Genomic DNA, 306 nt, shown 5'->3' with positions numbered 1-306 from the left:
TCCCGGGGTTGGCAGCCAACCCAACGACAGTGGTGGCTCTCCACTCCCTCCAGGGCGAGCGCTGCCCGCGGGTGGCAGGGGCCCGCCTCTCCCAGGGCCCAGGGTGCAGAGATGTGGCCTTGCCGCCGCCAGGGAGCGGGGAGCGGCCCTGCCATCTGCCTCCTCACCTCCCAGGAGGATCCGCACTTCCCCTCGCGCTCCCACGGCCGCGCTGGGGCCTCCTTGGCTTTCCTCACGGCATCAAGAAGGCAAAAATAAAATAAAATAAAATAAAATAAAATAAAATAAAATAAAATAAAATAAAAT

This window comes from Plecotus auritus (assembly GCF_963455305.1).
Source record: "Plecotus auritus genome assembly, chromosome: 10".
In the NCBI taxonomy this organism is placed as follows: domain Eukaryota; kingdom Metazoa; phylum Chordata; class Mammalia; order Chiroptera; family Vespertilionidae; genus Plecotus; species Plecotus auritus.
Note: the sequence above shows the minus strand (reverse complement) of the source record.